The following is a 25,636-nucleotide window of genomic DNA, read 5'->3' as shown; positions in this document are numbered from 1 at the left end:
TTATGTCTTTGATGTGACCTTTTCCCGAAAAATTTATCTTTCCCTTAGATTTAAAATTGTCTTATTTTGATAATTTTTCAAGTCTTGCCCATGACGTCTCTTGAAAAGATGACTTATAGTAAATGCCTCGTTTCCCTTTCCATTAGCATGTTGATAATTTAGGATTGGTTGTGATAGTTACAAATGGATTATTACCGGAATGGCAACATATCATAGAAATGGCTACCCAATGCCAATGAAATTCCATCACGAAAGATTTATAGGATATTTATGAGACAGAAACTGCCTGGGTGAAAAACAAATTCTAATAACTTGATTTTTAATCCCAATATGTCCAGCAAGCTCTAAAACGGTCTTTCTGAGAATGCAATATTTTCATATGCACATTAGAGGAAAAAGTAGACGATGATTTTTTCCTTGCAATTCATTGAATTTTACACCATTATTGAAGTAATTAGGTTAAAAATATTCTCAACTGTGCTGTTGACTATTTCCTGGAATTGATTAATGGAAATAATCGGTTAAAATATTTGTGCAGACATGAGGTGCTTGATTTAAGCGGTGTGATTTTTCATAGACGTAAAGTGGAAAATAAAAGCGTAACTAATTCATTTGTAGTAGTTGCATGTGTACTATTTGTTACGTGTAGTTAAACAATTTTAGATCTCCAAACGTTTAATGATTAAGAAAAAAATGATGTTGCTTTGCTTCTTAGACTTGTCGGAGTCTATTTCTATTCGATATTATCTTTGCCCCCGTTGTTTCTGACGACATTGATTTAAAGGAAGGAAGATCTAATGGAATGGTTATAAAATATGGATTCATTGATAGCTTAAAATACGTCAAAACATCCCGTGAAAGCTGTGAAATCTTTCTCGGTTCACTTTAAGTTTTCGCCTTTCAAAGTAATATGTTTTATATGTTTTGGTGCCATTTTTATGACTCGGTTCGTTTGTGCGTCCGTAAAATCCAAGTCCTCCTATGACTACAGAAACATAAGAATAAAATTGTACGTATTAAGTACGCTAAAGATATATAAATTATATGTATTCAAAACATTTTGCCGTCTCATTTTCTCACAGGAAGTTTCCAACCTTTAGGTGAGTTAAATAGGGATAGAGAGAGAGACGTTGTACCTATTTAACTGCCTATTTAAGTTTTAATTACCTTTTATAAGTCATTAGAAATGAGGGTGAACTTAGGGCGGTTATGGCCAATGTGATTATTTTACTTTCCCACTTTTTGGAGACAGCAAGTTTTGATTGCTAAGCGTCTTCAGAATCCTCGAACTAAAATGTAACGAAAGGCACGAGCCGTCTCATAAGCAGTCTATAGGGGAGCTGAAAACGGATAAGACGGAGATATCCATTTTGCTTAAAAAGTCATTCAGATTTCATTACCTCATCCCATCGAGTAATGCTCAAAACTGTCTGTAAATCAGACAAAATTTAGTTGTTTAAATCGTTTAAGCATAAAAATATGGGGATATTTATACTTCATTTACGTAGTTATATGAATTTTTTTATGTATTCGCTGTGTTAGGGAGAATTCTAAGTTGCTCGAGTAGGACATTGCAATGACATATGACTATGAAAGATTTTTTCCATGTTAAGTTAATGCGTCTCTTGTAGCCAATTCGGACTAAATATCTAAATATTAATCATTCAAAGTGATAGTTTCTGATGTATCAATGCACAAATATTAGATTTTTTATGATAGCATACGGCTATCCTTCTGACTCAATACCTCCTTTCAATGGACACGCCCTCATAGGCATTGTCGAGTACCTCTATCTTCTTTTCTTATTTCTGTCCGCCTATTTACCCTCATCCACACTCACGTCTCCAATGACTGTGGATTGATCGTATATTCCTTTTATCAAGCCCATGCCATGATTTAGTGGGAAATTTTATTGAGAGTCTTTTATTGAAGTAATGAAGATGACCTAATTTTTCATTTAGGTAGTGCCTAATGTGCATTTTTTCTTTTGATGACGTTTCCTCATTTTTCTTGTTAGCGTCTTTACTTTAAGTAGGTCATTTTTTTAGTGCAGTGCGCTAACGAAGTGCTATCTCATATAATTTCTTGGCAGGTTCCATATTCGCTCTGTTTACCTTTCATGGTGAAGGATGTGGTCATCAAATTTACTTGTTAAATTTGATGTGGGTTTTTACTGAGTCATTTTCTTAACCCCAGGTTTCAATGACACTGCAATCGGTCTTCATTTGAATATCATGGAAGTGCGTGTCCTATTTCCTTCAACTCATTGATCCGCCGCCATTAGTTCTCTACCTCCTCCTTTAATTGTAACACAAGGTAGTATTTATGCTGCACTAATCACAGATTTAGTTAATTTGATTACAACTGTTAAAATACAATACTAATTTTTATCCGATTGACAGTATAAGTGCGATTTATATCTCTTACATATTGTTAGTAAACTTCAATTAATTCGGAAATTCATCTGTGCTGGCGATATACACGTATTTTTCGAAACTGTGGCAAGACCGCTGTTGCCTTTCAAGATTATCTATCTGATGCCTTTTCGACCTGGTGGCGTATCTATTGCCGTGAAAAGAAATGCAGTGTTTCCATTCTTTTTTGCTTCCCTCAAATACGTATAATTTTTATACTTTTCATGAAAATTTATAACCTTCGTGGCATAAATAGTCGTTACAGCTCATTATATTTATGATTGAAATCTCCAACAGCCAATCAAGGTAAGTAGGATAGTAAAAATACGATGGAAAGTGTTCTCCCGTGGTCACAATATATTCGTGTAAATGTTTCTCTTTTTCGCCGTATGCATTCATGAACCCATTGGTGTAAATAGGAATATGCCTTGGGCGAGGGATGAGATGGCCTGGGGTAGCGAGCGACCCCTCCGTCCGCAGGCAAAGTCTGGTAAATTTAAAAAAAAAATGACATGCCTGGAAATACCTTTTACATCATTTTGGCACTAGAAATAGAAACTTAAGCAGATGCACAATAGCTTTAAATATTTTTTATTTCTGTTAAGGCCTGTGTACACGGTACTTTAACACGTAAGAGCTAATGTCTGTTTGCATGAATGGTTTTTGTGGATCGCAACGGAACACGTACGAACGTATGAACCAAATTAGAACAGGTTCTTTTTTCTGTCCATGCATTCGCACAAGTTGGGTGTTTACACGGTGCATTTTGGCGTTCATTATCGCGTTCATACATTTTGAAATTTACCCGTACTTTTTAATGTACCTAGCGTGTAAAGAGGCCTTTAGGCTTTCGGGGGGGGGGGGTGATCTATCCCCTTACCCCCCCCCCCCCCCATAGTTAGGCCACTGCATGAAACCTTTAGATTTTCTGGAAAAAGGGAGAGGAGAGGGACATCTTTAGGACGCCGTTAGAGTCAGGAAGGCAAGAGTGAAAGGGTTTGACTAAATTCCATTTCATGGGTAGCGCTTTTTATTCCTACCTCTGAAACTGATTGAGCGTGACAGACATTCCCCACTAATCGAACTATCCCGTAAGAGGAGGAATTTATTTTTATTCCCCGCTCACATGCCGGTTAGCTTCATTACTTTCGCCTTCTCTTTCGAAAGAGGAGAGAATGGAGGGCTTTGTGCATCCCAGAGGAGGAATCATACTGGAGTAAGGGGGAAATAAAACGTAATGGCGGAAAAATTTCTCGGTTCCGCGAGACGCTGAGGATTCTCAAGAATGTAAGCGGATAGTAATGTTTGAATTCATTTCAGTCGGAGGCCTTTTTCCTCCTCCGTTTCAACAATTTTTTTCATTTCTCATGCTTTTCTCGCCCATTTTATTCACTTACCGCTATCTCTTTCTAGATCTTTGGCCGAGACAATAGTTCTATATGGAGTTTTGTCTTTTTTAATACAATAAGTATTGTAGAGTGTGAACGGAGTGGGAAATTACGAAGGAATCAATTTACTCTGCACCAATTTAATTGATAAATACTTTCTCGTTCTCATTAAACGTCACGAGTATTTTCTACGATCAAATTTTGTAACGAATCTTATCAGCAGGGAGTGAGTAGAATCATGTGAGGTTATAATAGCAGTGTAATAATAAGCATAAAATTCAGTTTCCTGATAGGTGCCTTTTTTATTCCACCAGTGATTTCAATTATTTTTTAAAAGTTTTTGTAAGATATCTGGAATGGATTAATTTTCACATTGTCACTTATATGGAAACTACAATACAGTACATATGCAATTAGCCTCTTAAATATTTTTTGCATTTATTTGTTTGCGTTGTGGGCATTTTATTTAGGAATGGGAAGGTATATGCTATTATTATGCTATGAGGACATATTCATAATTCCTGTGCATTTGGTGCTATGGTATTTTTATCAAATCGATGATACCAGAAAACTTGTAATAGGTTGCATGGATCTGAGTGAGGCGTTGTCACCTAAATTTTAATATTAGTTAGCATTATTTTTATATTATTATTTAAATTTGTTCCTTAGATCTTTCCTAGTTATGGATAATAACTGCGCTAACGTCATTCCTTTTGAGTCTTTGCTCATGCCATTGGCTGGCATGAGTGGCGGCCGGGTAAAGTGCTCGCCCTCCAATGGAAATGTCGCGGGTTCAAGTCCCGCCTGGGTAAGTTACCCTAATCTAGGGCTTGATGTATATGCGTATATGTACACACATATACGCATATATGTAAGTTTGATCGTTAAACTTTATTAAAAACCCTGATGTAGAGGATGAATAGTGCTGATATCGAAGGCGTGGAAATAGATATATAAATATTCTTTATTTATATAGGTGACTTCGCTTCACTTAGGCTTTATTTAACCTGGCCTAAGTGAAGGCCCTGGCCTAATTGGCCGGCCTGCCCTTCGGCCAGGGATCTTTTAAATAGTTTTAGGCATATTTTCATGAAATACACATCAGCTAAGATATTTGACTTCTGACTCTAATATGAGAAATATTAATGCAAAATAGTTTAAGTTTCATTATACATAAATTCTGGACATTTCAAAGTCAGTAGTCAAGTATGCATGCATAATTAATATTATATGAGCGAAGGTCCAAAAGAATAGACAAATTAGCCCAGTTATTATTCATAAACTTGGAGAAATCTAAGGAAAAAATTTAAATAATATTAAAATGGAAGTGACAACGCCTCATTCCGATCCGCGCAACCTCTTTCAGACTACAATTATCTATCCAATAAAAAAATTAAAGGCTAAATTATTTTTTATAATCTTGTCAGAACGAAAGTTCAGTTCAACTAGTTTTCCTTAGGCCATTTGAAAAGTTAATGCTGTATCTCACGATTACCCTTGTGTGCTTTAAATACCCGCTTGAGTGAGTCGTAAAAGGTTGTCAACAAGTTTGTAAATTTTGGTCAAATCCAGCTTCCTGAGTGACATATGATAGAATTCATTTATTATTTTGAGAATTGTTTCGTCTGGATTAAGTGATGGTACAGACAACTAAGTGCGAAATTTTCTCAAATTTTCTGAGAAAAGTATCCAAATACCAAATGTTTTTTATTTAAATAGAATTCATCGCTCAGTTGATTGAAATAAGAATTTTTAAATGGAGAATAGGGAAAATTGAATGTGACTTTTCTTATTTAAATGCTATATTTCCAGATTTTCGTATATTTATCCTCGGCAAAATTCAATTCAGCGATCTCTCCTGGGCGATTTCCTCCTCTTTCCGGTATCCCTAAAAAAAATCCCATTTTGACCACCTTTACTCCAACTTTTACCTATATTTTTCTTTTTTTTACCGCCTTGTTCGTCTCCATCCGTCAACCCTCCAATTATTCACGTAATCCTTCGGCTCCTCCTTTCCTTTTCACTCTCTTCAACTCAAATGATGTCGCCCGGCAACCGTCTCCCCCTTCCTTACCCAAATACACTTACAATTATTTAAGAGGATTGCGATTTCGGATGATAAAGGCCTCCATTCTCCCTTTCTCTCACTCCACAGCCCACTTAGTCCTCTGTCCCCCATTCCAATTCCCTGCAGCCCTTCCAACAAAAGTCTCCCGCCTCTCTCTCTCTGAGTGCCATTTTGCTCCCTACAGTTTCTGAAATTCTGTAACCTTGGGGAAATCAAGACCCTGGAAAGCATCTATCCCTATAGATTTACCGACTTATTTTTTGCAACTCAAAGTCTCATAATTAGTCCAAAAAATTTTGTTTCTACTTATATTATTCGGTATAAAAAAAGTTAATATAATGTGAAGAGAGAAATCATGCAGTCTTCTCCTCTTGCGGTCTTGCGAAAGGGAATAAGAGAGGGCACTTCCATTTGAAGCCGTACCTAATGTCAACTCTGGTGATTTAGGAGCAATCAGTGGTATGAGATGATGAAATTCCTCCCAATGTGCGTTATTCCCAACATGCGTGATTTAAATCCAGAGACATTCAGGGATCATTTGAGCTCTGCAATTTCGTATTTTAGTGATCACTTAGCAACTGCTCTGCATAGATTTGTCTAGTTTTCTTTATGCGAAAGATCTACGGAGAAATAAATCATTCGCCTTGACCGGGATTATTTTTTCTCTGCAGATTTTTCGCACACATTTTACGTTTGGGGTGAAGGTATCACCGTGACAAACCAACGACGAGTTGTGAAACGGGCCGAATTCATATAGTTTATGTCATTTTTAAATCAAGAATGTCGCTCATTGAGAGACCTCACTATTTTAAAAATGAAAATAATATAGCTAGCTGTTCATGTATCTAAAAGGCAAGAAGTGTTGTCGCGAAGTAATGGTTATCAAGATCAGTGTCATACTCGTTGAGTAAGTCGATTGAAATCATGAATCAATAATTATCAGGGCAATAAATAATGGTTACAATAAATTAATACTTGAAGAGATGAACACTTTTATCTATGACATTTTTTCATCATCATCATCATTAGTCTGCAATCCTAAGATTGGTTTGATGCAGCTCTCCATTTCTCTCTCCTATCCGCTAATCTCTTCATAGCTACATATTTATTCTCTTTTACATCCTTTACAACCTGTCCGATATAACTCATTCGGGGCCGTCCCTTGCCCTTTTTCCCTTCCACTTGTCCTTCAACGATTGTCTTCATCAGACCATCGTGCCACAAAATGTGGCCAACTAAGTTGTCCCTTCTTCTGCTTAATGTTTTTAGGAGGCTTCTCTTTTCTCCTACTCTCCTTAGCACTTCATGGTTACTCACACGGTCAATCCATTTTATCTTAATCATTCTTCGGTAGCACCACATTTCGAATGCTTCCACTCTTGACTTCTCTGCTGCTGTCAACGTCCAAGCCTCGCTTCCATAGAGAAACATACTTCATATGTAGCATCTGATGAATTGTTTCCTTACTTCTATGCTGGTATTTTCAGCTGTAAGAAGATTCTTCTTTTTGTAGAAAGCCCTCTTCGCCTGCGCTATTCTACTGTGTATTTCTTTCTTGCTCCGTCCATCGCTGGTAATTCGGCTTCCCAGGTAAGAGAACTCGTTCACCTCTTGAAGCTTATGCTTTCCTAGGTTGATGTTTGTTTTAGCCTCCTCTCTTTTACTGCAAACTAATATCTTAGTCTTCTTTTTGTTGATTTTCAGCTGATATCTGGCCATTGTCCTTTCCATGTTTGTCAACGTCTTCTTCAAATCCTTCTCTGTCGCGGCTATGACTGCTATGTCGTCAGCAAATCGCAGCATACTAATTTTTTCTCCGTGGATATTGGCACCCGAAGCTTTCAGCATTTTTTATAATAGTAAAATTAAAAAAATATAAAAAGGTATAATTTAGCATTAATAATTTACTATACAGTTTACAGTATTTTATTTTTTATTCTATTATTTGTAAAAAAATATAACTGTAAAAATTGTTCATTTATTCATGCATTAATTTATTATAACCAATATTTATAGCCCGGATGAAGATATAATATAATATCGAAACATCCGCAAACACTTTCCATTTCATTTCACTGACCTATACTTTAACACTATATTAATTACTATAATACATACAATGAGATTGGAGCCTCAAGGGTATCAGTCCCAAGGTAAACTAGGGCTGAGGCCCTAGTGTGGGATGGATTGACTATGATGAATGAATACTAAGACCCTTTGCGCATTTGTCCTATGTATTCGATCTAATGAGAGGAAAATGTAATCTCTTCCTTAATCGTGAAATTTATTCTGGCCTTGCTTAATCTTTTCCACGAAGACCCTTAGCCATCAAATAATAGAGAGAAAAATTTAAAATTCCATCAAAAAGAGTGATTTTATTGGTACATATGGTTTGAGATTTTCGTCCATATAGTAGGAATCCTTAACGATTACAACCTCACCATTTCGCGACGCATACATGCATATAATTATTTGGTAATGTTTTTTATGCCTTTTCCAGCGATAACACTATTCAATTACGTAAAATTTGAGAGCATTGTTAACTTAAGATGATAGTTTTGTGTTTTAGAATAAAAAATAATGTATTTTACCCGTAATCTTTTTTTAATAAAATTGATGTTAATAATATCAGTAAACTTTCTCAAATAAAACTTAAAATTATTGCTTCGTAGAACTTTGGTCCTCAAATCTTGAAAGCCTAATTTTATTAGAAATGTCGTCTCATTGAAGGTTTTCGACAAGCGCCACCACTCGTGTTGAAAAACTCTTCATCCGGTCAACAAATATAAAATTGGTCCAAATAGTTAAAGGGGGTATATTGCAGAATGTTCAGGGTATAAAAGTTTATTGATAATCACCTAATTTTATGGTTATTGAATCATTCCTTATTAATAATGCGCTCAAAATGCAACAAGTGTTTAACTATAGGAATAGTGAAATATACTGTTTTATAAGTTTGATTTAAAAAAATATATAATGAAGTAAAAATAAAAATGCTTCTCGATATGTTAAAAATAAATTTATAATATATATGAAGAAAGAAAATTTAACTTTTTTTAATGCACCACAATTTTTTTTTATAATTAGAAAAACCTTGCTGATCCAGCCATCAGAGGGAATGAGTTGAAATACGAATGGTTACGTCTCACTGTGGATCATCTGGAGTTAATGAAGTTTGAAGGTTGTACTTCAAGTTGAAATGCACGGAGAAAATTGGATCCTTGAATGATTATATATTCTCCTAGTCCGCACTTTTATTTTGACCCGCTCATGAAGATGTGTTGTCATATGCAAATCATTGTAAAACAAATTTGATTGGATCGTACTTAGCAGAAAGAAAAGATTCCCAAAGAATGGTCTTGCATACTCATATGCCCAATCCACGAAAAAAGTGGGAAGTTAGAATATGAGAATTACCGGGGCGCATCGCCAATAAACATCTCATACAAAGTGCTCGCAAATTTTTGGTACGCATAAAAGTTACAGAGATGTAGAGGTTTCAGGGGAGATATAGTGGGATGACATCCTAAGTAAGGAATTAGAGAAATGGCTATTTTCCACTACTTAATTCTTCTTATTGAACTTCAGAAATACCTGACGGTTGAAACGAGTCGTGCTTCCATTATGGTACGAAGACTCAAAGCTTAGACAGAAAACTTTAGTGGATTATCAGTGTGGATTCCGACCAGTAATATGCACTACTGATCATATATTTACTTAAAGGAATCTTATAAAAAATTATATGAAAATAAGATGCTATTGTATCAGCTTTTCATTGGCTATAAGCGAGCACGTGACCTCATTGGACGGCCAATTATTTATACCAACAGTTACCAACCAACAGTTACCAACAGTTCTGACGTGGAAGAAGACCTAATACAAATTGACGAAAGATGATGACGACTCCTTGCTGTCGAGGGAGACAGTGGAGGAAGTGATTGAGGAGGCACAGGCTCTTTTACTGCTGTTGTCCCATTTGATTGAGTATTACATCGAAGTGATGAACATAGAATCTTAAGTTCTATTTTTGATTCCTGGCGCTGAGAATTTAGGTTCATCACATTTATGATATTGTGCGTCATCATAACTTTTTACCTGACATCAAAAGGTAATTTATAAAGACTGAGTACCAACTTATTGTGTTATCCAATTAGGTATCATGGAAAGATTAAGTTATTCAAAAATTTGAAGTTACGTATTTTTAAAGGCACCTTACCATCCTTTATTGCTAATGTAATTTTGAGCTTGTTTGTAATTTTTTAGTGAGTGAATGAGCCCATATATTCCTATTGGCGGTTGAAGAAGGATTCGAAAGTCTCACAAACTAACAACTTTTTGTTGCAAAATTGGCCTTGGTTGAGGTAATGAGATTGAGGCTGTAGTCATAAAGCGGCAGTCTTAATTGAATGTTTTTGTTCAAGAAAACGAATAATATATTTCTCTGCTATGGTTTTTAGCGTGAATTCAGTTTTCATGGAACTCATAACAGTCCCTGGTACGTAGGTATATCTGAATACATTTTATGCACAATTAACGAAATGCATGTTGTACTTAGGGTTTCCTGATATCCATGCATGCCCTTAGGAGAAAATACTTCATCTCATTACTGCGATAATTATGGAATTGGCTATGACAGTCTTTTTTTCACCTGAAATGGTTCAAAATGTCGTCTCAGTTTTGAGTGGTAGTGTAGCCATTGCAGAAGTCTATACATTTTGCGTAACTATGCCGTTCCATAGTAAGCTCTTTATTATTCCACTTTTCCCAAGCTCACCCTTATAAGTTCCCATTCTCCGGCTTAAGTGATTATATATGCATGAATTAATTCGCAGGAATATCATCTCGATAATATTATATTAACCGATGGTTACAAACACATTGTTGTGAAGCGTTTGTGACTCGAAACTTTCCAATTTAGCAAGAAAAGATTTTGCCGGTTGGACTAAGAGTTACTACCTGCGTTAAACAAATTGCATGTTCCAGATCGCGGGGTCTGGAGTTAAACTAGTTAAGTGCGCACTCAATTTCGGTCGTGGCTTAGGCAATTTTATTCAGCGTAGTGAAAATTGGGTGGAACGTCAGAAAATGTAAAAATAGAACACAGTAGATTTCAATGCATAGCGAGGCAACTTCATTTTTACAAATAGTTTATTATATTAACTAAATCTTTGCAGCATAAAATCCAAAGAAACGATAATTGTATGATATATGTTTTTTAATGTTGGATAGAGATGATTAAAAAATTAATATAACGATATCCGTATGTGATCATAGGTGGCAGAGTCAAATTCTTTTCTGCATTTTCATTTAATGGAATACATTATTTTTTGCGAGAAATATGTTATTGTATGGGAATAATTTTTAATTAAAAATATTTAAGGAGGCAAGGTTCATTGCTGTGCTAGTATGGTGTAGGATTTCTCTTCTAAGCATAAAATTTAATCTTTGAATTCGAATGTTCTTCATCAAGTAACACCTCTCTATCCGTGCTGAGAGGTTAGCGTTTATTCAGTGAATTTTACCGGATCGATGAGTAGTTCTACTGTAGTCACCTTTCCGTCTCAGGAGCAGGCCAAAACGGGCTTCAAGATACTCTTCTCAGTTTTCATTGTAATGCCTTCCCATAGATAAGGCCTTGAAAGTTGACGCGATGATTCGAGCGGTAAATACCTGGAATACAGGTAACGATGAGACGGTTTCATAAAACTTCCTTCGCAGTCTGAAAGCCTCACTCTACATCATTACTAACCTCTCATTAAAGGTATTTTTCAAAGCCTCATATTTCAATCAGCACTCATAGAAATATTAAGAGTAAACTCATCCATTACACCCGTATACTATTGTTTGTACTCTCTTTGCAAAAAATCAAGGGTCTCAACATTCAGTTGATTTATCTCGAAACGTGATTGATTGATAGGAGTGAAATGAAGTGTGAATGAAAGGCAATTTATTTCTGCGCTTTTGAATATCATCAGTGATTCGTCATCGGAATTAAATTTTTTATCCAGCTTTTGACGAGTTTTGGCGCTCAGAAAAATAGCTCTATATTTAACGCTGATTTTTCAAAACGGCTTAATTTATCTATAAATGTTTCATAGCATGCGACTAGAATATATCATCAATACTTGAGCAGAACGATTAAGATATTTTATTTCAAGCCAGGCTTCCTCAAAATTCAAGTTCCGTCCACGTGTACTGTATATTCCGGATGATACCCAATTTTACCAGTCGAAATATACATTTAGGGCTCTGATCTACTGCTTTTAAATTGTTATAACTTGTACGCTTAATGCTTTCATACGATCACAGCGGATATTCAAGTGCAGCAGTTTTTTAGTTTTTCACACCATGTGTGGTGATCGTAGATTCTATAGTCCAACAGGGAAGTGAAAACTGGCACTGTAGGACAATACCCGGCGTCAGGACTGACGACCCTCGGCTTTTGAGAAGATTTTCCGAAATGAAAAGTTCTCCTACACCCCGTAATATACATTTCCATAGTAACACAGATCTATATTGTTGAGTTGTGTTGGGTTCCCTTTAGCACAACATTTTGAGGGAAAGTATAAATTAATTATCCAGTATATTATCACAGTATATACCAACAACGCTCGTTTACATCTAATTTTTGCTATTTATTAAATTTTAGAACTCGATTTCCGCCTAAATTCACATCAAGCTAATAGTGACCATAATGTTATCTTTTTAAAGATTCACGATATCGGGAAGCATGATTTGAATTTATTCTTTTCTTGTGAAATGACGAGGAGTTATTTATAATCTCGACGCAGTGGCAACCATGCCGTTGAGAAGAATCGGCGGCTTTGGGCGGGGTGTATTGGTCTATAGTTTGTATACCGTAGGGTGGCTCACGGGCCCGCTGGCGGGCTATAGTCAGAACTCTGTTTTGGGTCATAATTGAATTAGCTACAAGAAATCAATCAAATGCCTTCTAAGAGTTTGTCTGAGGCGCAATAAGAAATTTCTTATTTCTTGGCATGACGAATAATTATTTATTCTTCTTCGTAATGAATTTGGGATTTCAAAACGACTTATGGCTAGTTTCCTGTAATATCAACCATTTTCCTTGCTAAATTAACTGTCCACATATAATGCCGATTTATGGTACCACAACATTTTATTAAATCGGGTTAATCACGCTTGGAATAATCTTGGTAATAGATAACGTAAATTAAAGTATCTAAACACTTATGAATATCAGTGTAGCCACTAAATTCTTAAAAATATCTTTTTACCGCATCTATGTTTTTTACTTTTATCCGTCTGAAATTAGAATTTGTGATAGATAACGTAAATTAGAGTATCAAAACTCGTAGAAATATATTTTTTTTTGAGAAAATTGCTTTCCACCCATCATCAGGTACGGTAATTCAAAGCGGCACATTCTTGGTTTGTAAACGCACCTACCATTTTAGAAATCACATTCAATATGCGGAGAATATATGCTGTGCAAGTTAGCGTCTTTTAGAACCTCTTAATTCATAGAAATATCTTTTTACCACATCCATTTATTTTTACTTTTTTCGTCAGAAAAGTTTTGAGTTCATTATGATTTACCCACTCGAGTCCTTCCGGGCGCAATCGTTCCGATTATTTCAACCAGCAATTCCTTTTTTACAACGATATTTAATTCAAACTCGGCAGTTGCTTGCTTCCATTGATTATCTTCAGTCCAAGGTTCTGTTTGTGTTTCCTCCAAAGGCCTTTTTATTTGTTATTCTTTCGGGCTATTCCCCTATCATTGACTTTTCTTGGCGAAAGTTATTTGGAGACCCTCACCGTTTGCCTCCAAATCTCATACAGCCTCTATTTTCTTTTCACTCTCCTTTCCCTTGCAAGTCTGACTTTCCTCGCCTCTAGCAAATCCCTTTCCTCCTTAACCTTAATCCCCTTGGAACTTGAATTCCGTTTATTTCTCCATCTCTCATCTAAAATCGCCTTATTGTCGAATCTCCCGCTCGTAAGGGGCGAAAATATTTCCATTCTTCCTACCTTGCGCCCAGAATTTTCAATCTTTAGGATTTTCTCCCTTTGGTGATTTGATCTCAACGATTTCCATTGAAATACGTGTAATGTTGTATTTTAGGTATTTACATCTTTGACAAATAATGAGGAAAAAAAACCTTTCGGCATTCCTGCCTATTCTAGAGCCAAGAATTGTTTTGCGAATTTGGCGTAGCTGAAGTGGTCCACACCTCCGTTGGTCTTTTAATTCATAACACGATTAAACAAAGTTGAGCATTTGTTTTGGCAATAATTATACTTTTACATTTTAGATTATACTGTGTCGTACCCATGGAGCGGGCTCCTGTAAAATGCTTCTCCAAATATAAATCGGATAATTTTGAATTGGGAGCTCTATCTAGTCTTCACTTGTGTCTAGAACCGCTCAAAAAAGCCATTAAAATACATAATAAGTCTTTTTTTTAGCTAACTGCCTTTGAGGTGAGAATATGAAAGGGACCACTTATTTGCAAGTGTTACTATGTTACTTAACAGTTTTTACAAAATGGCTATAGGTTCTCAATTACAATAACGATTGTTATCGTGGTAGTACTGTTTCCTCAAATTTGAAATTTCACGAAAATAAGTTGACTGCAGTGACTCGTATTTAGTTCCTCAGAGGGCAAAATTCCATCAAAGGCCGTTTCTAAATTTACAAAATAGGAAGGTGTATCCCTCAGGGGAGATTATCTTAGTTTTTTATGAAATGATCTCGAAATGCTGATAGTGGCGTAGTCAAATTGCTTACCAATATTTGTACCTATCCAATTTTCTATCTTCCTTACAGTTAACCTTAGATTTCGGCATCGAGAGGAATTGAGATTTTGGATACCTATTTCCGCATCAGGCAGTAAACACACAATTAGGGGTTCGCCCTCATCTTTTTAACACGGCGACGATGTATTTACCTAGTGCGAAAGTGTCACATGAGTCCTTGTGTTTCAAGTGAACTCGAAACCAAGTTATTTTATGTTTATTTCGTAAACTGCCTAAGCTATGTTTTTGCACAGGTCCGTACACATGGTATTTGTGAGGTGTGTAATGAATAGTTCAGGAGGGTAAAAAAAGCATTATATTTCAATAAGAAATATTTCAGTTCTTCTCAAAAGCTTTATCATTAATTTGCACTAATTCCCTACATGCTAACAGTTAGCAATCTTCTTTTCTTCCTGCCTATCCTTGCCGAATTCTCATATCTAAAATAGAAGGGAATTCCTTCTGCTTCGAGCTTATTTTAATTCCCCTTCTCCCTTTTCTTTTTTCTGCCCTCTTTGCTATTTCGTGCAGGAATAGAATACCGCTCTTGGCGTTATCTTCTTGGCTTCCCTAATTCCACCCTTTTATTTTCCTCTTTCTCGTTGGAATCCCCTCCGTCCTTAAGACTGGCAATTTTGACCCGGCGAACAATCATTGCGTAAAATTTGAAACCGCGTTCCGAAATTATTTTACCCAATTTATGGAGTGCATCGTATTGCGGTGGAAATACGATGTTACTCCGAAGCTAATTTTTTGTGATATAGTGCTTCGATCGATATCTTAACGGTATTATTGTGCCCTCTAAAAACTTGGTAGCTATTCCACAGAGCTAATTTGATGGCCTGCGACTTGATGTAATTCTTTCTTTTTCTCTGTTTGTGAAAAAGGATTTGCTGGCAAATTTTGTTCCGCCACTATCGGTCTACGATAAATTCAGTTTTCTCTCTCATGGCTTGTTATACTTTTCATAATTTACGGCTATGGAACACACTGCATCGTCTCCTTTTTTCAGCGTAACAGTCGTCGGCAACTTACCATCAGCTTGCCTGTCCCAAGCGCTCTTTGCTAGAATGGTGGGGCCGTGCGTAAATTATTCAATACCTCTGAAAAATCCTATTCAATGTTCTTGGATGTATAGTTTTAAGGTTTCATCTGGGTGAATTGTTCATTCTTTCCATCCACCGAAAAATCTGTGGAATATTTTTAATTACCGAATATTCTTCCACTTCCGTACATACATCGAATTATAGTTTCGCTAACGGCAGCCTTCGTCGCCCTGGTGACGACGTGGGGTTCCCTATCCTATTTCTTCCATCCCTATTCTATCCTTGGAGGCGTCGTATGGCACACATCACGGCGGCGCTTTCTTGCCTTTTTTTTCCTTCCTCTGTCCTTTCCCTCCCGAGGTGTGCGGGTGAAAAGTCTTGGAAAGTCCCGACCCTCAGGAGTCTATTCCCGCGTGGCCGACCTGGGTACTATTTCCGCTGTTCTTTCTCTCCCCTGAGCATTAGAAAGTGCTAGGTGTGAAGATAAATGTAGAAGGAGTAGTGCATGGACCCTTGGCGAGAGCGGTAAATTGAATGTCTCAAAGATGTGCAATTTACTATTTAAATAAATTAAGATTAACATTCTTGCGGCTAATCTTTAAGTCCGAGTGTGCCCACAGGGTTGAGGAAGGCGTTAGTTACATTTACTACTTACAAATGGCGCAGGTAACGTAAATCTTCATCGTCATCGCTAGACGCTCGGTCAGGCTCGAGGAATTTTGTGAATTTCATCGCCATTAACGCAGAAGTATTGAATTTACCGCATCTTCAGGGTTGACTCGCAGCCTCTACGGCAGGCTCTGTATTCCGTCTGGATATTCTCTCCTTCCGCTGTTTCTCTTTTTATCCCTTAACCGCATGAAATCCTTGTAGTTTATTAACCCGGTTTCCACGTTAATGTGATAAGCGTGTTTATTTAATCATTCCATTTTTAATTGGATGCAGAGAAATGCTGTTCTCCCTAGGCATGGCTTCAGTTCATTTTTTTACATCATATCTCAGCAGGTTTTCCGTTTTTTACGGATCAATTTATGTTCTTTGTGGAAATTTCTCCAAACGCCAATCCAGAGTCCGACGAAATTAGCACTACCCTCCCATTTTAGTAGTTCTCGGTTAATATTGACTCTATTTCAAGGCTGATGTGATGTTCAAATGTTTAGAGCTTATTAAAATTCGTTATGTGTTGGAAGAAGGAATTCCAATTATGATAGCTTGAGGTAACTGCGGGAATTTTAATCTAGAATTTCACCGTACAATGATCAAGAAATAATTCATATTCCAACCCTTTTTCAGGCCGGCAACTTTGTTTACAGCAACCTGTGAACTTGTGATGAGAACTCGTGGAGTTGTATGGCATTATACTAAATTAAATCGTGCGTTTTGGATGAATGGTAAATTTTTGATACTAGATAATGTTTCACAGATTTTTTTCAATTGTTGCACACATTTCGCTTTGCCAGGGGTGAGCTCTGCCCTCACCTATTCAAACCAACCTTTGCGTTGAATCGCTGAGTGGAAGTAAATGTCTATTTTAAAAAATCTGGAAATTTATAGTATGAAATAGGAATTTTTATATAGTTTATATACATAGTGTACGCATTAAAATTTTGTATCAAAGTGGTATTTCATGACTTTCCAAGACTTCTCAGGCCATTTAAAAAATGCGGAAACTGTTAAAGATAACATGAAAAAAACTCAGGTAATTCCAGCTTGATGTTTGAGTGGGCACCGTTTCTATAGGTACACTTTACACAAAGTTCTGAATATTCCTATTTGGTTTGGGGGTTAAGGATTATTCACTTTCAATCTTTCTTTCTTTCCCCGACATTTCACAGACGCTTTAATACATTCCAAAATGGATATTCCCTTAATATATTCATTACATAGAGAATTGCGTTCGCAAAGGAGCCTTTCATAAGCAAGAAGGACCTTATGAGAGGATTGTTGTGCAATAGTTAAAAGAAAGGCTAATGGAGAGTCTGATCGATAGTGGTGCAATTTCGGTGCGGAAACATGGACTCCTAGGAAGCAGGACGAAAAGAGACTGGAGGCGTTCAAGTTGTGGGTCTGAAGAAGAAAAGAGAAGGTGAAATGAACGGACAAGAGGAGGATAAACGAAGTACTAGACATGGTGGATGAGGAGTGGCAGCTTATAAATGACATACGGAGGAGACAGAAGGTATGAATGGAGCGAGTACTGAGGGGAAGTGGATGTTGAAAATAGTGTTATAGGATAGAATGTTAGATAAAGAAAGGGAGAGAATAGGATTTTTTGTGCAGAATGAAAGGGGGTAGGTCTTGTTGTGAATTAAAATAGAAGTCCATGAAGGGAGGGTGCACTGCCGGAATGTTTTATAAATTATCCATAGAAACGTACTCAATCGGTTGAGTACTGTATCAATATCAATACATTCCCCCATCTCCGTTTTCCCACGCTTTACGATGACGCAGTGCCCCCTTCAATTTTCTTTAAATAATTACGCTCTTGCTTCCCTTGTTCAGCCTCGTGACTCCTGCCACATCTCATCCTAGTACTCATTTTCTCGCCGGCACCGCTCGTTATCCTTTAATAACTCGATTTCGCCAAATAATTCCTCGCCTCCTGGGTCCATTTCACGTCTCTTCTTTATATTCGCCCCGACCCTCGTTCTGCCTGTCAATGAATTCCAGAGAAAATTGGTGAACTGCGTAAAATTCTTATTCGAGAAAAACCGGAGGCTTCGTGCCGACGTGGTATGAAGCTTTGTTTGCTTGCTAAACAGAAACCATATTTCAGAAAATACACTACCCCTCTTAGTTGCGTTGAAGACATGTTTTAGACATCTGCGGTATGTCAGAGTATCTGTTGAACCTATGCAAGAATTTTTTACGCGGTCATAATCTAGAATTAAAAAACTACTTCGTAGGTTATCATGTATATGCTACTTTAAATCCTAACATTATTTTACACTGTAAATTTTAGCGTAACTTCGGCCAGAGAGATAAACTGGAGGAAATTTGTGACTCGCTGGCAATGAGAGTATAAGTGATAGTTGCGGTGAATCTTCTCAATAGAAATGACGATTATGATCTCTCTTTGTTAATTCTCAATCTAATTATACACTCATGGAGTAAAATGGGGCCTAGTTAGCTTATAAATCTATTTTGGAATCCCATTGTGATCATGAAATATTTACTTTACTTGCCCTCGATAATCAAGATAGAGGTCATTCCCTGACATTTGCTTGAAAATACTAATATTCCGTCCGATATGCCATAATAGATTAGATTACAAATTACAATACAAAGGTCCTGACGTCATTTACAGGACCCATCAGTAAAAAACGTTATAAGAAGCTGAGGTTCTGATTTCCCCTGAGAATTAGGAAAAAAAATGTGGCTCTATAATATTGCAATATGAGGAATTATTTGTTCTAGTTTGAAACCAATCTTTATTAATTATCGGTGGGTATAACTAATGTATAAATTTCTATGCTCTTGGAAAAAAACTTTCAGATATTTATTTTCCAAACATACGGACCATTGGCAATGCATTGAGATTTTGAAAACTTCAGAGTAAGTGACAGAAGCTGCTGGTTGTCGGCCCACCAACTGTGACAATGGATGTTTTTTTTTTAATTTCATGTTCATCGAGGAGTAGGTAGCATTTGCTCAAGTTGCTTATAAACCATGTCATGTCAGATCAGTTAAAAAAGTTATGCTCTATTTGTCACGCAACATTTTTCTTAAGAGCTATCGACAATTACGGAATGTATGGGGTTTAATGGGGTAAAAATGAGCCCCATGCATATAATTTTTCAACTTCATTCTGGAATGTATTTTGTTATGTCAGAGATAAAATGTAACGTTAAATAATATGGAGAGGCAAAAAATGGAAGTATTTTCTTCGTGAACAATTAAAAAAAATACTTGTTGGACGTGATTAGTAGAGGATATGCGAGGCAAGGAACAATTTATTACCTATTAGCTGAAAGTCGCTATCGTCCTGAAATTCATGGTCAGGTTTAACTCTTTGCTGTGCTGCCGTACGTCACGACATAAGCTCCAGCCATGCGCCGTCGGACCAATTAAGGCTTTACGAGCGAATGTTAATTGCAGCGAACACATACTCTATTGTATAGGATCATTTTACCATGCTAAGTTGGCGTCGGAGAGAGGGCGATTGTTGGAGTCTATAGTCTAGCTAACTTTGAATCCACTTTTTTCTTGTCCTTCGTCACAATGGACGGACGAGACGCACTTCTGTCGGGCAGAAAGGGTAGATGAATACAGTCGGAACATAATTTCTCGTGCTGAGGAGATGGCATGCCCTCGAAGGGGAAAGCCGCGAGGAGGGAATTGAATCGTCAAGCTAATTTACATGATATGCCCCAACACGCGTCAAGCCTTGTACTTCGATTATCTCGCCTCTATATCGTCCCGTAGTAGGCTTTATCGATTAGCTTAAGCATCGGCTCGAATCACGGAATATTTCATTGATTACTTGGTTGGCTGATAAAGTTATCGACTAAGGTGTGGTGATCATAAAAAGCCGTGGTACTGCAGAACTTTCCCAATAATAGAGTATATGTCGAGAATAGATGAATGAGTAATTGAAATTTTAACTCATGATTGAACTCATTGATAAAATTATAGAATATTCATAAGCAAGAGTTTTGCAATTACAAGTCCTATTTTAAGACATAATCCAATCGAATAATAGGTGATGTAAGGTAAGTATTTTTTTGGGTATTGATTCACTTTATCCTAATTAAAAAATTTCATGACTGATATCTGTATGAAATAAACTACATTATCGGTATGGTTTGAGCTGGTATCCCTGGCATATCCCTGCCGGCATTTTGTACCTGATGATAGCGAAGTAAGGTCGCTGAAACGCGTCGTACCAAATAAATTCTGTGGACATGGACTAAGTTTGCTCTTCATTTATCATTGTCTTCATTTATCATAGTTATACATGCCCAATGGATTAATTAATGCTAAGATTTCTCCGTCACTTAAATAGATAATATTACCCGCTTCCAAGTAATCATAACTGCTATACTTTCTTTAAGATTAGTACTGTGAAATTGCGGAACACCGCGGTTTATCCCACATAATACCCTGCAAGCCATCTCAAAGGTTTGTGGTAGGTGACACGTTTCAGTCACGTTATTTACAATAAGTAATATTATGCTCACAGAAAAAAAGTCTGAGAGCTTATGCCCCCTCCAGGAACCTCTTTGTTTAAAACCGTAGCTACGCCATCTTACCGTACTTACTTACCATCACACCGTATTTAATACAAACGCAAGAAGTTTGCGAAAACACTCATCCTTATGCATCGGAAAGCATATAAAAAAAAGAATAGTAGAAGAAAATGTTGTTGCCCTGAGGAGGAATTGACATAGATCATAATAGATTAGATTACAAATTACAATACAAAGGTCCTGACGTCATTTACGGGACCCATCAGTAAAAATCGTTTTAAGAAGCTGAGGTTCTGATTTCCCCTGAGAATTAAGAAAAAATATGTGGCTCTATAATATTGCAATATGAGGAATTATTTGTTCTAGTTTGAAACCAATCTTTATTAATTATCGGTGGGTATAACTAATGTATAAATTTCTATGTTCTTGGAAAAAAACTTTCAGATATTTATTTTCCAAACATACGGACCATTGGAAATGCATTGAGATTTTGAAAACTTCAGAGTAAGTGACAGAAGCTGCTGGTTGTCGGCCCACCAACTGTGACAATGGATGTTTTTTTTTAAAGTTCATGTTCAACGAGGAGTAGGTAGCATTTGCTCAAGTTGCTTATAAACCATGTCATATCAGATCAGCTAAAAAAGTTATGATCTATTTGTCACGCAACATTTTTCTTAAGAGCTATCGACAATGACGGAATGTATGGGGTTTAATGGGGTAAAAATGAGCCCCATGCGTATAATTTTTCAACTTCATTCTGGAATGTAATTTGTTATGTCAGAGATAACATGTAACGTTAAAAAATATGGAGAGGTAAAAAATGGAAGTATTTTCTTCGTGAACAATTTAAAAAAATTACTTGTTGGACGTGATTAGTAGAGGATATGCGAGGCAAGGCACAATTTATTACCTATTAGCTGAAAGTCGCTATCGTCCTGAAATTCATGTTCAGGTTTAACTCTTTGCTGTGCTGCCGTATGTCACGACATAAGCTCCAGCCATGCGCCGTCGGACCAATGAAGGCTTTACGAGCGAACGTTAATTGCAGCGAACACATACTCTATTGTATAGGATCATTTTACCATGCTAAGTTGGCGTCGGAGAGAGGACGACTGTTTGAGTCTATAGTCTAGCTAACTTTGAATCAACTTTTTTCTTGTCCTTCGTCACAATGGACGGACGAGACGCACTTCTGTCAGGCAGAAAGGGTAGATGAATGCAGTCGGAACATAATTTTCCGTGCTGAGGAGAAGGCATGCCCTCGAAGGGGAAAGCCGCGAGGGGGGAATTGAATCGTCAAGCTAATTTATATGATATGTCCCAACACGCGTCAAGCCTTGTACTTCGATTATCTCGCCTCTATATCGTCCCGTAGTAGGCTTTATCGATTAGCTTAAGCATCGGCTCGAATCACGGAATATTTCATTGATTACTTGGTTGGCTGATAAAGTTATCGACTAAGGTGTGGTGATCATAAAAAGCCGTGGTACTGCAGAACTTTCCCAATAATAGAGTATATGTCGAGAATAGATGAATGAGTAATTGAAATTTTAACTCATGATTGAACTCATTGATAAAATTATAGAATATTCATAAGCAAGAGTTTTGCAATTACAAGTCCTATTTTAAGACATAATCCAATCGAATAATAGGTGATGTAAGGTAAGTATTTTTTTGGGTATTGATTCACTTTATCCTAATTAAAAATTTCATGACTGATATCTGTATGAAATAAACTACATTATCGGTATGGTTTGAGCTGGTATCTCCGGAATAAATTAATTCACAATAAATAAAAACCACAATTCATGGGATGTCTTTCATCGGTCAGCTCACCATTCGTATAGAAGCATTCTTGTTATAGAAATAATATGCGACTTGAATTGGTGGGAGTGCTTCGCGAATTTATTTGAATTGTTTAAAATTATCATCTCCTCGTCTCATTCCGGTAGTGAAACTTCTGGAATACCTTATCGATTTCATCTAGGTGTAAGCATTCTTCATTCATACTGCTTTTCCCTAAATATTGTTTAAAACCATAGAGGTTCCTGGAGGGGGTGCGCCATATCCCTTGTGACGGCGGGGAGTGAAGCCAGGGGGGCGTGGCCAAATTTCGCATTTAGCCATGTTGTCGTGCCCCGCTATAACACAGAGTCTTACGAGGCAACGACCAATTTTTGTTCTTTACTCATAAATAAATGACTTTGAGCATTTTTCAAGAAAGGTGCGATGAAATTAAATAGTATTACATGCCCAATGGATTAATTTATGCTTAGATTTCTCCGTCATTGAAATAGATAATATTACCCACTTCCAAGTAATCATAACTGCTATACCTTCTTTAAGATAAGTACTGTGAAATTGCGGAACACCACGGTTTATCCCACATAATAACCTGCAAGCCATCCCAAAGGTTTGTGGTAGGTGACACGTTTCAGTCACGTTATTTACAATAAGTAATATTATACTCACAGAAAAAAAGTCTGAGAGCTTATGCCCCCTCAAGGAACCTCTATGTTTAAAACCGTAGCTACGCCATCTTACAATCACGCCATATTTAATACAAACGCAAGACGTTTGCGAAAACACTCATCCTTATGCATCGGAAAGCATATAAAGAAAAGAATGGTAGGAGAAAATGTTGTTGCCCTGAGGAGGAATTGACACTGTTTACATGTACGACGACGCTTAATTAATAAAAGTTACAGAAACAAAACTTGACCTGGATATTGATAATGGAAATTCATTTTTAAAGAATCCAATTCTACGCTCTGAGGTTATGGTGGCGAAAAGGAGACATTTGAATCAATATTAGATGTCGCTAGAAATTTTGGGTGATATTTGTACCGTATGATTTAATTTGTATGTTGTCGTCTTGATAGTAGGGATATGAATATTTTACAAGTTTTGAAATTCGATAAATTTTCAGGAGGTAACATGTAAATAATAGATTTATTATCCATTTGCCCATAATCTAGATGAAGATTCTGTAATTACTACTCCGGTGCGAAGAGAGAATGAAAACAGCGGAAATCTCTGCTTTCGGGCGACCATAGCTAGTCTTGGACTAAATCTAAATTACGCACAATCTAAACCATGGCATTATAGTCATTTACGCATTGATTTATATTTCCCAATTAAAGATGGGCAACCTTCTCCATCATTATAAATTTACAATGTGCTTCATTGCCAAGGTGAAGTGAACGAAGACGAGCAGGAAAGAACGAAATGCTTTGCGGGGTGGGCGAAGACAGGAAACTTCTAGAGTGGGTAACGAGGAGACTAACGGTTTAAATGTAGCGTGTACACTGTACAAAGAGAGGAGCATATTTTAAGGATTTGTAGAGAAGAAAAAAATAGATCAAAGGGGGCAGAGGAGAAGGGAGTATAATTTTTAGATGGAATGAAAGGGAAAAGGCCTTAATGGGAATCGAAGTTCGATTTGGAAATGGGAGATAGCCGAGGTGATTTGCAAAACTTTCTGTGATAACCTGCCCTAATCGGTAGAACATGTCCTGTTAACTGTGCTTATTGCTGTCGCGATATCTACCTCACGTGCGCATGTTCTTAATTCAAGAATATTTTTCAACCTCACAGTCCTTTCACTGGATTTTGGTTTGTCGTTCCTTGACGTTTGGCAGGCGTGAGTTGGGAAAAGAGCGTAATGAGACGTGAAATTGTTTGGAAATAAAATCAGTTCCGTATTTTACTGGGATGATAAATCCGGCGCTAAGATTAGAAAGGGGAAGGGGGTACAAAAAATTGGGGAAAGTGAAGAGAGTCTGTACGCAAGACGTGACAATGGCTCAGCCTTTTTTTTTATATTCTTCCGATCCTTTTTCCGAGAAAATCTTCTACTACATTCGGCAGAGAATGGCCTCATCAAAGGGTGAGAACGATCCCGTATCACTCCAGTGCACCCCTTATACCCTGCCTCTGCGTCACATCCACTCCAACTCCCACGCTATAGCGCGCTTTCTCCCTTCCTCCCTACCATACGCTTCATTTTTCTACCTCGCCGCGGAAGAGTCCTTAAAGTATATTCCCGACCAGGCACGTATGCCATGGAAGTACATATATACGAGCGTGCTGCGCCCGCTCCCAGCGGGCTTCCCCCGCTCTTTTCAATGCACGTCCACAGAGGGATAGGCGCGTCTCTAATTTTAAAATGTAGAAAAAAAGGCAGGGCTTATGCACAAATTTAATTGGAATGTGCATGTACAAATTGAGGTCAGAGGACCTCTTTAAACACAACATTGGACGTAATTACACTATCCTCTGTTAAACGCACATGATGACTCATACTTACGTATCAACAGGAGACTTGAATATGGAATCAGCCGCATTTTGATAAAAGTTATTTAAAGAATGCGAGATATTGTTGCAAATGAACAAATGTATCAGTTTGTGCGCCGTTAACGCCAGGGATATTTACCGGTTTTTTTGTTTTTTTTTGTTTTATGTTTTTTTTTTAATTATATAAAAACCAATTTTAGGAAACGATAGCAATATTTAGGAAGTAATGTATGCCGTCGCATGTTCTCTGATAAATTCTGTGCATTTTGGTACCTCATTTATAGAGTTTGGTTGCGTATAAGTTGAGAAAAAGGTATCTATACAGTAGAAATGATATAGAGGATATACATTACTCCCCATCGCAGCAAAAAGGGGAGAAAGAGAAGCGTTTTCGTGAGTGTGTTCCCACCGTTGGGAAAGTGTGAAGAGAAGTGGGTTTGAGTAACTTATCTTT

Source organism: Ischnura elegans, chromosome 7 (genome assembly GCF_921293095.1).
Source record: "Ischnura elegans chromosome 7, ioIscEleg1.1, whole genome shotgun sequence".
Taxonomy (NCBI): domain Eukaryota; kingdom Metazoa; phylum Arthropoda; class Insecta; order Odonata; family Coenagrionidae; genus Ischnura; species Ischnura elegans.
This window is presented reverse-complemented; position numbering follows the sequence as displayed.